This window comes from Aedes aegypti, chromosome 2 (assembly GCF_002204515.2).
Source record: "Aedes aegypti strain LVP_AGWG chromosome 2, AaegL5.0 Primary Assembly, whole genome shotgun sequence".
NCBI classification, from domain to species: Eukaryota; Metazoa; Arthropoda; class Insecta; order Diptera; family Culicidae; genus Aedes; species Aedes aegypti.
In genome coordinates this window covers 92,388,708-92,402,795 of record NC_035108.1, presented here as the reverse complement: position 1 = coordinate 92,402,795, position 14,088 = coordinate 92,388,708, and the positions used below count along the sequence as shown (strand labels likewise).

General features: G+C 36.0%; 1 protein-coding gene across 1 annotated transcript in view; it reads right to left on the bottom strand.

Annotated features, from left to right (window-relative positions):
- LOC5574705 overlaps positions 1 to 13,723 on the bottom strand; it is a 217,539-nt gene extending 203,816 nt beyond the window's left edge. Inside the window, exons 1-2 of the mRNA XM_021841536.1 lie at positions 13,596 to 13,723; positions 12,706 to 12,918 (exon numbers count right to left, since the gene is read on the bottom strand). The gene's annotated coding sequence lies outside the window, so the exon portion shown is untranslated. The remainder of the gene's footprint in view (positions 1 to 12,705; positions 12,919 to 13,595) is intronic.
- Between the last annotated feature and the right edge of the window lie 365 nt (positions 13,724 to 14,088).

Genomic DNA, 14,088 nt, shown 5'->3' with positions numbered 1-14,088 from the left:
GTTTATTAAAACTATTTGTGAAATTATGAAAAAAGACAATTTACACCGTTCTTCAGCCTAAAGTTGCACAGATCGATCAATCACGAACATTAGGTAACGGACAACACGAAACACCTAGTAGCTCAGTGATGAATTTTTCGTTCGACGAAAAGTTTCCACCGACTGGAGCGGGAATCGAACCCACGCTGGGTGGCACTAACAACACGCCTGAACGACTGACGCCGCTAACCGCACGACCACGAAGCCCACATGTCTTGTATGCTAGACGAGTGCTTCATTTACTAAGCTACCAACTCGACCAGTGGATTACAACTAAATTGTAGCACAATTATATCAAGAATTGTTACAAATAACAAATTTTGTTTCATTGGTGTTAGAAGCACTTTGAGTTGATGGACGAATTTATAACATACTTAAAACAAAATCATTTATAATAAAAGCTATTTTAAATTTGATTCAATTTGAAACATAATTATAACACAATTTGTTATAAAAAATTGAGAGCAATAGCTTATAACAAATTTTGTTATCATTTAGTTATTAAAAATAACAAAATGAGTTATATTTTTGTTCGATTTGAAACATAATGAGTAACATTTTTTGTTTAATTTATTAACTTCGTCTTGCCATCAAGTAGGCTCTTGTTAAACCTCATGTTATCCCTCATACTAAATTTCAATATTTTTCTTCGCACTATCACGTCGCATCCCTTGTTGAGTGCAGCTGTAAAAATTTAACGGCAATCCGTTCATCCGTTCTCAAACCATTTCGTGACATACAAAAACCACTTCATTTTTATTTATATAGATTTTGTTTAGTGTAGAGCAAATCGTATTATAATTTTTGTTATTTTAACTGCTTATCAGCCAAAATTATAACATATTTTGTTGAAAAAAAAAACGCGCTAACTGAGTAACAAAATTTGTTGCAACTCTGTTGTAATCCACTGGTAGGGGAGTCTCTTAGTGACCCAATAACTCAGAAGGTTACTAGTTTCGGATTCAAATCCCCACAGATCACGCAGACCCTTCTTATAACCTCCGTGAGGCTCACAACGCCTCATTTTATTATCTTTCATTCAAAATAATAAAGTTTTTGGACAATTTTTTTTTTCGAGATGCTGTTTGTTCAAAATGTATTATTTGTCGATTTCAGGAAACTTTCATATAAGTTTTCTAGATGACACCCAATTAGGCGCAAATACGTTAGCCATACGGACGTTTGCTATAAAGTACAATTGCCATAAAAACAATTCAAAACTGAACTGTAGTATGAGGTTGGTTTGTGCATGGACGATAGCCATAATTTACAGATAGTGGACTTTAGGGCACCCCTGTTTTCTTTAAAAGTTTATCAATATGTTCACTCAGGCAAATTGAGTATCGATAAACATAGGAACCCCTTATGAAAGTTCGCCACAAGAAATCGGATTGAAATTCATAAATTTGCCTTATGAAACCAGAATTTGAAAACAAAAATCGCTTTCGCGGCAAACCTGAAATCGAACCAAGCACCTTGCGATCGATAGGCCTGAGCGTACACTACGCGCCTATCGACGTCTTGATGTGGAGTGATGCTAAAACGATACATATAGCGTTCGTTTTGCGATAATCGTTCCACCTTTCATAAGGAAAAATGTATGAAATTCGATAGTCCAGTTTGCTGCGTGTTTCCTTAAAGTTCTAAAAATTGCTCTATTTTTGAAGTATTTACATCGACTTTTGTGTAAACCACCAGATTTCAGTGGAATTTTTAAATAAGATTTCGTTGTTTTCAAATGGTATGGTATATGATTACATGAGTTACAGATTTTTCTAGTGTACTGCACATCGTATAACTATTGAAATGTGTAAGTTGTGGTATTTGAACGAAAGAGTATTTAGTTTAGTTTAGTGTTTTCTCAAGATATTCTAAAACAGACGTTTTGGCGTTTAAAGTCCTTGTTTTTCTTATCCACATCAAGACTTTACTGTTATTTATTGCTGATCTACTGTCCGTGGTAATGTGTGTTTGGGGGCCTGCCTTAGCCAAGTGACTAAAGTCCGCGGCTACAAAGTATAGCCATGCTAAACGTGGCTGTGTTCGATTCCCGGTAGTATTTTTTTAATTAACTTTTTAAGTGAGGGATGTTCTACCGTAGGCAGGTTCATCTCCAGTGAAATAAGCAGGACGAGTCAAAAAGACTCGCCTGAAAAAACTACAAACTATTTTGGATTGATTTTAGAATCTTAACAGGGCTATTACTTAATCGCGGGCTAGTTTAAAAGGCAATAGCCACGACGGCTGCTTGGGCTTTTCTGCGTGTAGCTGTGATTGTCGGTCCTGACACTACTATTAGTATATCGTCCGCGTATACAAATATTTGGAGTCCAGTAGGAAGATCCTTGAAAATGCCATCCATCATAATCAGGAACAAGGTTACCGATATGACGGATCCCTGCGGAACACCGGTTTCCTCCTTAAAGGGTGCAGACTCTGTGTCTCCAATGACTACCCTGAAGCAACGGTTTGTCAGAAAGTTTCGGATAAAATGCAGAATATGACCGGTAAGGCCCCAGCTGACCAGCTTTTCTAGTACGAAAGGCGTCCAAATCCGGTTAAAGGCTTCAACGAGATCATCTCGGTGTTATGGTTTTTATCCATCGCTTCTTGCAAGACCTCGCGGTTTACCATCCTCTCGAAAATCAGCAAGTGAGGGAAATTGGCCGGTAGCTTGTTGTTTCCCGCATTTGTTTTCCGGGTTTCGGGATAAGAACGACGAGAATTTCACGCCACTCAAGCGGGTAAGTGTTGCCAGTTCATAGGTTGCTAACAGCTCTAGCATGACTCGATTATCTGGAGCATCGATTTTTTTTTTACTCCGGAATCCTCTGGATAATCGAATACTCTGGATAATCGAATCACTAAAAGAAAAATTAAAATCTGCGATAAAAGAACTTCAATATTTTTTTTTTAGTTGTTTTTTTTTTATAAGATGCAGTGGCGTAGCCAGAAATTATTTTTGGGAACATTGGGGATCTTGAGAACATAATAAATTTTGACCAGCATACACAAAAATCCCATTATTCAAACCCCCTTTCCTTACCTATGTCCCAAGCAGCCAAACCATGCAATACAAAATGAATGCATAAAACCTGAAAAACAAGAATATAAAAAACATACTCCGAATAAACGAGTCTAAAATTCCGGATAATCGAATCCCGGATAATCGAGTTCGACCTGTACTAGTTTCCCTGATCCGTCGAGCCTCTTCAACATAGGGTAGTCAATGTGTTCGCCAACCATAGCCTCATATCGCTTGAGCCTATGAAAAAACAGCTAATTGTGGAAGACTTTGGCGGCATGTAGGTTCAATGTGTCCTGGAGAACATTTGAACATGCTTAATGGTATTAGAACGCCTAATTATTCGATTAAACATTAATGATTTAATGCAGGGTGTCTACTCGTTTACCAAAATGAAATTCCCTGATATTTCCAGGTTTTACAAGTTTTACAAAAAAAAAAGTCCAGGTTCAAGAAATACTCTTATTTTATACGTCTAAAACAAACTAATGACAAATTATAAAGTGTTTAAGCGATTTAATAGCTATTTATACACTTCCAAACATTTTTTAAAGCATGCTGAAGCTATTCCAATATCCAATATGAAGATGCTCACAATACCAGAGCTTAAGTTTTATTCAAATGAATTGTATTTGACAATAATGATGTTGTTTATTTCGATTGTAAGAGCTCTGTGAACTAAACGGAACTTTCAAGTACATCACTATGCTTTTTCTAAAAAATATTCTTAGTACAGATTATGTACCATTCATTTCCATCGGTCGTTTGGATAAGTAAGACAGCTTCATAGGCGCAAAAAAAAACTTTATTTGGACTTGTGGCAATATTTCACAATGTATACTAAGTTTACAGATGTATTAGCAAGTAATCATTCAGTTCTGACTTGCAAAAAAGCCAAATTCTTTAAAATATGTCAAATTGAATCAATTATTTTTTAATCATCATCGGATAATCAAGCCCCTGGGTAACCGCGTTCGGCTGTATAACATTTACCTGTGGTTAATTATTTTTTTGCATGCGACAAATTTCTAAATTAATCATGATTGTTACAAAATTTTGAGTTTAAAGTTGTTTAAATTCCAGGTTACTTTTCGTAAATTGCATTTTTCTTAAATGAAATATTTTCCAATAATTTTAAAAATTGTGCATGAAGCAGGGCTGGCGGTGACTGAGTTAAAATAGGAAATTTAGAAACCTCTTTCCAGAAAAAAGAGACCGAAATGAAACAAAACAGTAATAAAAAAAAAACAAAACGAAACCTAACAGGAAGCATGATAAAATAGTTTGATCAGACCAGACATTTCTCTGAGAATGTTTTTAAAACTTTTGTCTTTTCTCGTGACATTACAACGATATACCAGCAAAGCCATCGAAGGACAAACATTCAAGGAATTCATCCAAAAAGTTTGTTTTGGATATCTCAAAATATAACCAGGATTTTTTCAAAAAATATCACAAAAATACCCCAGGGCTTCCATCAGAAATTCCTTCTTATATTATTTCAGATATTTTTCTAAAAAGCCCATAGCTCTCTAGGATATTATCCGGTGATTCTCCAACTTCTACAAGGATTTCTCAGGATTTTCTATAAAAATGTTCTTAAGACTTTTAAAAGATTTTAACTACAAATTTCTCTGGGGATACCTTTAGGAATTACTCCAGAGATTGCTCCCAAGATTTCTTCGGAAATTCCTCCAAGAGATTTCTTAAGGAAGTTTTCAAAACTTTTTTCTCAACCATTCTTCCAGGAGTTTTCTTCAAGGAAATTTGAATTAAATTTTCCAGAAAGCTGAGAAATTGTTGAGAAAAATTCTTGACGTATTCCTAAAGCAAATTTTAGGATAGCTTCTATTATAGTTACCTTTTAATTTCTTAGGTCACCCTTGATGAAATAGGATTTTCAGGAACTCACTCTTGAAGAACTTTTAGAAAATTTTAAAGATTATTGCTAAGATAATTTAAAAAAAGAAAAATCATAACATCTCGCAGGCTATTGTGAAGGAACTCCTGGAAAACAGGACGAAACGCCTAAAACAATGTGTAGGCATAATTATTTCTACAGTCGGAGGATTTCATAAAAAAAACAATTGATGTACTGGTGTAAAACCTTCAATGAACTTTTCAATATCCCATGGGGATTTTTTGAGAAATTCATAAAAAAATGTTGGAGGGGACTCCAGTAATCCTTGGATTAAATTCTGGAGAAATTCCTTGAAAAAAAGCTAAAGAAACTTAATAAAGAGACACAGGTCGAATTTAAGGAATTATTTGAAATGTTCTTAATAGATTCACTTGAATAACCCCTCGAGGAACTTTTGGAGATATTCTGTGGAATAACCGCAAATGAAATGGCGTTGAAATTCTTGTCGAGTTTTCTTGGAAGAAATTCTGTGGAAAACTTTAGATATCTCTTAGATTAACGACTGTAGAATTCGGTTGAAAAGTTTGTGAAAAAATATCTGGAGGAAGTCCTAGGATAGTATTTGTTCAAAGTACTCCCTAAGAAAATTACTAGAGGTAGTAACGTTGAAATACTCAAAGATTTCCTGTAGCGGATTCTGGAGGAATTCCTGTAAGCATCCTATGAAAAATTGCTGAAGGAATTGGTAGAGGAATTTCTTGAAGAACTCCTGATAAAATCTCTGGAGAAACTACAAGGATAATTCCTGAAGCTGTTCTCGAGATATATGAGAAGAAATTTTGCATCTCAATTATCTGCAAGCAAGGTAAGGGTAAAAAGAGTCTTTAGAGACTATTTTGGTTAAAATAGAGACTTCAGACACCTTTTATCATAAAAAGAGGCTTGCATAAAAACTGTATCCAAAGATAAACCTGCTACCAGCCCTAGATATGTTAATCCTTTACTGAATAAATATAGAGACATTAAAAACATCAATCATGTTTTAATAAGCTGATAAAATTTCATACTTGAAAGGATCCTCACTGTACAGCTCATATAGTGTTTTGACAGCGGCGCAGCCGATTTTTTTTTAATGAAGAGAAATTTCTGGCAAATAATGGTAGCTCTGTGTGATGACGCAAAAACCCTTTGTCGTGAACATATTCTATCATAAAATACTGCCTCAAAACAGTTTCCCTGATTGTGATCGAAATTCCTTGAGAATTCCAGGTTTTTTTTCCAGGTTGTATAAAATTCCCTGATAATTCCAGGTTTTCCAGGTTTTTCCAGGTAATGGCTTCTTTTCAAAAGTTGATGATAGATTGACTTTTCAGTCTTGACAAAACTAAAAACTGTTATTTTATTTTGTCCAGGACATCGATATGTTTTATGCTGCTGATATATGCCTGAGAGTGTTAACATAATGCTCTTGATAATATGAAAAGAAAAAATCAAATGTAAAAGATGAATTGTTAGTTACTAAAGCGCCCACGCTAACTTGAACAGTGTAAACTCAAAGAAGCGCCTTTTTTAAGGCTAAGTAACTCGTCATTCGTTTTGGCAGTGATGATGACTTGGAAGCTTGCAATTTCAAAGTGATAAAATTCAGTCTTGAAAGTTTGTATTATCTTGAAAAAGTATCACAGTACGCGCTAACATGCATAAAGCATGCTGATAGTTTTTCAGCAGTATCACTGCGGAACCAAACGGATTTTCTTTGATTCAAAATCTTGAGATGAATTAGCAGCAATCATCAACGACGCATACAATTGTCAATGACGGCCTACTTCGCCTTAAGGACAAAAATTATGAGAACGATGTTTACACATATAATGTAAACAATCACTTTTAGCAACATTACACGAAATAGTAACACTTATATTTGTGAGAAAAGTTTGTCTCAAAACAACAGACTTAAATAAAAACCAAATAAATATCTCTGATGAAAACATAGGTTTAAAAAAATTTAAAATATTTTTTTTATGTTGGGGAAAAAATTAGTTGTCAAAATGCACCATTTTCTGATCTTATATTTTTTTTATACCTTATTGTATGCTTCCATGTACAAGAAACTAAGAATTTTGTATGGAGTATCCTACACGAAAGCTTAAATCTTATTTTGCGTGCTTCAGTGTTCAACTTAAAAGTTTGATAAATCCAAGTTTAAGTTTTATATAAACATCAATAAATCAAGCATTTTAGATAATTTTGGTGGCCTGTACTTAAAAATTGGGACGTGTTGAATTATTTCTGAGAGCGGCATCAGATTCATTAAACTCATATACACTAGATGCATATAATTTGATCTTTAGGACAAAAAGAGATGTTAGTTTTGCTTCGCTATAAAATTATTCCTTTTTTATATAAGGAATTTTGACTTCTAGACCTTTCTTGCTTTCCTTGTTCTTTTTTTTGACAGATTCTTCTTTTATGCAAAACAGTACTAAATTTTGTTTAGGATTAGAAATTTTTTCAGTGACTAATATCCTTCAAATATCATTAGACTAATTATTTCTCCGAACCATTCAAATAGCTATAAAGTATCCAGTCGAAAGCACTTGAAAGTGACCCAGACCCAGGCAGGGATCTTGAAAAAAGAAAAACAGATGTCCGCGCAAACGAAATCATGACGAATCGTCAAGCCGCTCCCGGTGCAGACGATGCTGCCGTCTTGAGGAATTACCCACCAAGAGTTTGGAGTCCAACTTAGCAGAAAAAACAGCATGGGCTGGGCCGGATAACAAAACGAGACGAACGGTTAAATCAAGATCCCCCATTCGGAATTCGTCGAAGTCGTCCTCGCCGTAGACTCTTGTCTTTCGATGTCCAGTCCGTCCATCCATACATGGGCGGTCCCGGGAACGGGTTTGCTTGTAACTTGTAACAACAGTCCAATTTGATTTGGCCGGCACTTTTTTTCCGAACGTCGATTGCCTGGCTCATTCGAAACGAATAGGGTAAGGTGGGGCGAAAGTTAAACCATTGGAAATGATCCATATTTTCAGAAGAGCTCATATAGTTGAAAAACTTCAAAACATCCTTACGACACGCTTAAACAATTAAATGAAATTGCACTTCTGCATATTGTGCTCCATGGAATGGAAGTTTGATCAAAAAATTATAATTACAAAATCGTCAGAAACTTTTCCAAATATTAATCAGTTTCTAAAATATATGGAGTGAAAGTTTCTTACTTTAGCAGAAACATCAAAAAGAAACTTTAACATCACTCGTACTTTTGCACCTCTTTACTCTAAACTGAAGAAAGAATTTAACCTGAAGAAAGGCACTTGCGCGATTGAAAGGTGGGTAGTGGAAAAAAAGCAGAAAACTGGAAACCGCGAGAGTAGGTTTAGAGAAAAATCCATTCATCTTGTATCTGTAGCTACCGAACCGAAGAAGAAGGGCGGTATGTGAGTGGACACAGCTGGTTCAATAACATTTCATTCATGACTTGGAGTTTTACGAATGGAATTGACTTGGAAGAGGTTAATTTTATGAATGAAACATACATATGCATGGGTTCATGGGGAGGACATGGGAGGCACGGAAAAGACAATTATTATTTTAAGCTTAAAACGGTCACATAAAGGCGGTCGTGTTAATATTTGAATTTTTTTTCAGTAGATTACTGTGCTATTCTTTTGTTTAGAAAAAGTAAAAAAAAGGTATTTTCAAAGATTTATTTTCAATTACGATCAAAATCCATTAAGTAGGAATGCATAACACTTGTTCCAAAAAATCTTTTATTAGTATTTTTTAAATCACTTTTTCTTCTTCTTGGCATTAACGTCCTCATCGGCACAGAGCCTGCTTCTCAGCCAAGTGTTCTTATGAGCACTTCCACAATTATTAACTGAGAGCTTTCTTTGCCAAATTGCTATTTTTGCATTCGTATATTGTGTGGCAGGTACGATTATACTTTATGCCCAGGGAAGTCAAGATTAATTTAATTTCCATTACGAAAAGATCCTGGACCGACCGGGAATCGAACCCAGACACTTTCATCATGGCTGTGCTTTGTAGCCGCGGTCATTTAGCATAAAACCGTTTGGCATATAGTCGTTTGGCATAATGAGTCTGAAATCAAGAATTTCTTAAGATGACATTTGTTTTTACGTTTCTATTGAATCTTTCTGGTGACCTCAGGCTTGTTATGGAGTCAGTTGATACAAAATGACACTTAATTCAACAATCATATACACTTGCAAAAACTAAAGCATATTAGGAAAATTATTGCCAATAGTCTTTTATTATTTATCCAGAAATCACCCTTCTTTCAAATATTAATTCATTTGATTTCATTTGAGTTGCGTTATTGAATTTTTTGCACTGGAGATTTTGATATATTTAGCACAAATTTACACTTCTTTCAAACATTTTATGTTTTTTTTTTCTAAATATGATGTAACCATAATTATAGGTATAAAAACTGTTGATTTTAAATTTGAAAAAAATTCACCTTCTTTTAAACATAGGCTGTTGTGTGGAGATCTATTTTTTTTAAATATTTTATTGTTTCCAACTGACAAAAGGGCGGCAATCGATAACATTGATCTGCTCAAGTTTTCAGCGAAGAGATAAATCTGTTACTGCAGTTACTTTGGTGGGTTGTGCTACTTTTCCCCGAATGTCGCTTCTCCGAATGTCAGTTCCCCGAATATCCCGTTTCTCCGATTAACCCACCTCCCCGAACAGTTTTAAGCACTCATAATTGTCGTAACTTCATACAGTTCAGGGTGGTGAACGAACTGGTCATGTAATATGCGTCCTTCTTTATTTAATTGGCGGTTCTTTCGAGTTTTACCGTGCTCAGCATTTTTGCCAACATGTGTATAGCCGAGAATGACAGAATACCTCCTTTTTTGATTGCTTATCGTTCTTTTTCGTTCACTATCCAGCCAGTGAAGACTTTTATAGCACCTATTTAATCTGCACCACATTTCGGGGAAACGGGTCATTCGGGGTAATGGCATGCGGGAAACCGACATTCGGAAAAACGACATTTGGGGAAAAGTAACACAATCACTTCGATGAGTCTGAACTCAATTTTTTATGTCTTTTCGTTTTCTTATGCCGCAATATTTTTTTGGCGTCCAATCGTCTATTGACTTAAGGCGACACGGGAGACCGTGTTATTTTCCCTATCTTTCGTCTCATTCTAACAATTATCATCAAAACTTTGTGGAAGCAAATCTCGAGTTTTAATGAACCGATGCAGCTGAAAATGTATTGGGTTGTGCACTTCATATATAGAATCATAGTGATACATTTTCGCATCGATATATGGAGTGGTTCTTGGGATTTTCTTCTTGAAATGGATAGGGTGATTATGATGACGTCCCGTGCGGCCTTAATCATTAATTTTGCCTTCTTTTAAAAATAGGCGACCCAGTTCTTTAGTAAAGCTTAATGTTAACCATTATTATAATCTGCTATTCTATCAACTCTTGCAAGACGTGCTGTTAGAATGATAATTACTTTACAACCTGCCAATATTCAACATTTATATTTTATTTTTATTTTTCAAGTCCTGGACAGTTTTTGCTGCAAATTTTTTAAACAATCCTGAGAAAGAAGAAGAGAATTTCTGATAGTGAGTGCTTTTATCAAAATAATCTGGATTGCTCATGACTAAGCCAACTAGCTTCGACTCAGGTAAGGTTTTCTGAGTGAAAATACGATAGATGCTCCTTGAAATATTCCAAAAAAAAAGAGACAATTTTCGTAATTCCAAACATGTAACATGTTTTCTACTAGAAAAAAACGGAAAATTTTCAATCTTTTTCGTAATTTGAACCACCTTCTTGGGTATATCGAAACAAATGGACAATAGTTCAAATGGTTTTCTAAAACGTTTTGTTCAACTTTGATGTTCTTTTCTTATATAATTACTAACCACAATTCGACAAACAAATGAGGGGCCCGAACGAAAATGGATATAAGAGATACTTTAATCGCTTTTGAGTTGAGTATATATTACACAATTCTATGACTTTTAAGCTTTCCAACAAATTCCGTTGGTTTTTGTATTCAACAGGAAAAATTACATAGTAAGATCGCAGTAAGCCTTGCTAGCGACTGGTCACAAATTTGCTTCTGTCACGAATTTGGATGGAGCTAATTTTTAAGTGACTATAATAACTGTGTGTTATTCGAAAGTGTTGTGAATTTTATAGTTTTATAATACATGTGAAAATAAATACTTTCGTGAAATCAAGAAAATCAAAATTCATCTCAAGATTCCTCTGCCAGCTGCAGCTGGTTAGCTTTTTATGAAGACAAGCTAAGACTCTCGGTGCCCGGAAAGTACTCGGAAGAGAAAATTTTCCGAACCATAGAAGCTGTTCGATGTTTCGGTTTCCGTGTGTGCTGTAGCGTTTCGGATACAAGTTCCAGGAGATTGTGGCGAGCGTTTGGATGTGATCCTTTCAAGCTTGAAATACTTTCCCGGACGTTGTTTTTGAGTTTATTTGGAGCTGAGTAGAATTTTTAATATCTTTATTCCTATAATTTTACGGTAAGATACTTTAATAACACTATGTATGATATATTACTGTATATTGGGTATTGGGGAGGGGTAGCCTAAGGGAGTTAATTGAACTGTTGACTGGATGAAAGTGCGTGGGGTCGCCAGCCTTTTGTCATGAGAAAACAGCCTTAGTGTTGTCTTCCAAAGGTCTTCAAAGATATTAACTAGTCCTGCTACAACAAACCATCAGGTAGATCATACCATCCCGATATGATTCTGCAGCCATAGGTAATCCTTGCGCTGATGGTGGCTAAATAATCATCATCATCATCATCATCATCATCAACAGGAAAAATTACATAGTAGTTCGTAGAAAATTGACTTTTTTTGGCTCCCATACAATTTGTATGGAATGAAACGTTGTTGAAACAAACTTCGAAGCCGATTTTCTCAACCATTACTTCTAACCCCCTCAAACGCATACAAAATATATTGGTATAGAAAACTGTGGAAATACTTCAAAAATAAAAATAAAATGACACATGCTTTGTCGAAGTTATTAGATTAGAACGCTAGTTAAAAAATTGGAATAAAAAAATGAGTATTGAGTAACTGCTAACGGACAAAGATTTCCCATTACCCCGAATGCCATTACCCCAAATATCGTTTGAGATAAAGGTATATTCGGGGTAATGGCATTCGAGTTGCGGCTGTAATTCTGCAGGAAATCGCACAGGCCAATCAACATATTTTGCATAACCATAAATTATGGAATGAGTTAACAATTCTGTTAGGATCCGAAATATCGTTTTAAAAAAGTTGAGTAACACATCATTCCGTTTTGAACACATGTACTGAAGAGAGAGCAGATGTATTCTGAAAAATGTAATATAATTTTGTTTTGATACTTATATAATGAAATATTATTGCACCTCAAATATATTGTCTGAATGTTAATTGATGCATCATATTTCCCCCGTTTTTTTCATTCAGTCATACTAAGCAAATTTGAGAAACTTCGGTAAAATACACTGGTATATTTATTTTAGATTTTGCAGAGCTGTTCAAAACTGTTGCAGATTCCGAGAAATCAGTGAGGGATTATGTCTCCCCGGGTAACAATCTACCCAGTCTTCTTTTAGTTTAATATTTTGACAGATTTTATACTTTCGATCCTTAATAATTTAAGTTAAATCAAAATTCTACCCCATCATACGTAATGTAAAAAAAAAAAATAATAAAGAAGCACTGCTCATTTTTCATACTTACGTTCAACAATGTCTGTTGTTTCGGCTGCGTTCCTAATTTACTGTCAGACAGTTTATTTTGTTCCCAATTTTTTCAGCCGAAGAAAGCCACAGTCACTCAATCATATAAGATAAAAACTCACTCATCAATAATTACTGAACATCACTCACTGGTATCACTAAGCAGAAGCTAATCCTTCTCTTTCTTCCTCCTTTTAGTCACCGACAAAGAAAACTCAAAACAAACCGAAAAACATACAGCTCTCAAATCATGTGCACCATTTATTCTCTACCCTCCTTGGCTTCACCGTGCACATATTCCTCCGCGACGGATATTCTTTTAGAACCGGCGTTTAATTTATGTGCCAAATGCTAAAATTAAAACCACTTCAGAAGCAAATCCTTTCCCGAGCACAAGCTTCGATAATGAAGCGCACTTTTTGGTTGTTCTTTTTCCGATCGCTACAACATCACCGTATTCGAAAATTTCCTTTAATTCTGGAATAACAATTCCGCTAGTCAGCTCGATAGCGGTCGAACGTTGAAATCGATCAAATGTGGCTTTACAACCAGCTCCCGATCTTTACAATCTCTCTGACGCACTGCCAGCGATTCTTTACCCCCATGAGACGGAAAACTCACTCGATCCGCACTCGAGCACAATTTCAATTTTCACTTTTCTTCCTGCCTTAGTGGCCCACAAATAAAAAGCCAAATAACTTTCGGCTGGCAATTATTGTCGTTGTTGTTGATGGTGTTTCTTCGTCGCTATGCTAAAACCCCCAAGGCGCGGAAGAAGACAACTCCTGTTATACGCGCCGCGCTCCCAAATGCCAAACGCACGGTAATATTAATTAGCGAATCCACTTAAACCGAACCCCACCGGGGGCAGTGGAGGAAAGATCCACCTACCAACCAGAATCGGTCGAGGCGCCAAATAACGAACTGGCGATCCTGGGGCACCGAACACACAGAAAAACGGACGCGTCTATTCGACTCGGAAGTTGGTGACCGACTAACGAAACGCGAGCGCACCGAGTGCAAGTCGTGCGCGCACATGTTGATGTTGCTCTTGCTCGCTGTCTTTAGTTCCGATTCTACGCGACACTGTTCCGACGACGCCGCCGCCGCCGCCGACGGTGACGAACAGCAGTGGGAGAGAAAATTTCGAAAATGCACTTTGCTATTTTCCCGCGGGAGCGTGCTCGTGAACAGTGATGCCAGATTGTCACTACTTTGATTCCGTAGATTTGACTAACAAACACTGCAAAACATTTTGTTTCGAGCTTTCGAACATTTATAAGAACGTTCGAATGCTTTTTCGATCGAAAACTGTTTTGTATTCCAGTTTACGCCAGCCATGGCACAATGGTCGGGCTCCATATAAAGAGGCGGCCAAAACTAC